Source organism: Suricata suricatta, chromosome 2 (assembly GCF_006229205.1).
Source record: "Suricata suricatta isolate VVHF042 chromosome 2, meerkat_22Aug2017_6uvM2_HiC, whole genome shotgun sequence".
Lineage (NCBI taxonomy): Eukaryota > Metazoa > Chordata > Mammalia > Carnivora > Herpestidae > Suricata > Suricata suricatta.
Genome location: NC_043701.1, coordinates 151,448,925 through 151,449,879, shown reverse-complemented (window position 1 = coordinate 151,449,879; position 955 = coordinate 151,448,925). Strand labels below are relative to the sequence as shown.

The window sequence follows — 955 nt, the reverse complement described above, 5'->3', positions numbered from 1 at the left end:
ATCCAGGTGGGCCTGGTGTAATTCCAGAGGTCTCTATAAAATGGAGGCAGGAGACTGGGGTAGAAGAAGGCATTGTGACAGCAGACGCAAAGAGCAGAGTAGTGTGGCCACAAGCCAAGGCATGCTGACGCCTGTGAGAATCTGGAAGAGGAAAAGAAGGGACTCCCCTGCTCAGAGTCTCTAGCCCAGCTGACACTTCGACTTTAGCCTCATTTCAGACTCCTGAGCTCCAGAATTATAAGAGAACAAACTTGTGTTGTTTTAAATTACTTAGTTTGTGGGGCCTCAGGCCCTCAGCCCAGCCTCACACTACACTGCCCCATTGCCTTCTGCCTTCCACGGGGCCAGACCCCTGCCCACATCACTTGCCTCCCCTGCATGGGGCCCTGCAGCAATCCACGCCAGGGGCTTCCTGGGTCGGAGTCATCATCTCAGCCCCCCAAGAGGAGGAAGAAGAGATACCTGCGTCATGACAAGCCCCCCTACACCTACTTGGCCATGATTGCCTTGGTGATCCAGGCTGCACCCTCCCGCAGGCTGAAGCTGGCCCAGATCATCCGTCACGTCCAGGCCGCATTCCCCTTCTTCAGGGATGACTACGAGGGCTGGAAGGATTCAATCCGCCACAATCTCTCCTCCAACCGATGCTTCCGCAAGGTGCCTAAAGATCCTTCGAAACCCCAGGCCAAGGGCAACTTCTGGGCAGTCGACGTGAGCCTGATCCCGGCCGAGGCGCTGCGGCTGCAGAACACGGCTCTCTGCCGGCGCTGGCAGAGCAAGGGAGTGCGGGGAGCCTTCGCCAAGGACCTGGGCCCCTATGTGCTGCATGGCTGGCCCTACCGGCCGCCCAGTCCCCAGCCCCAGCCCAGTCCTCAGCAGGCGCCCAGTGAAGGCTTCAGCATAAAGTCTTTGCTAGGGGACCCCAGGGAGGGGGTGCCACGGAGCAGCCCAGGTC

The 955-nt window shown here is 59.3% G+C and overlaps 1 pseudogene; it reads left to right on the top strand.

Annotated features, from left to right (window-relative positions):
* The first annotated feature begins 363 nt into the window (after positions 1–363).
* LOC115276221 overlaps positions 364–955 on the top strand; it is a 6,529-nt pseudogene continuing 5,937 nt past the window's right edge.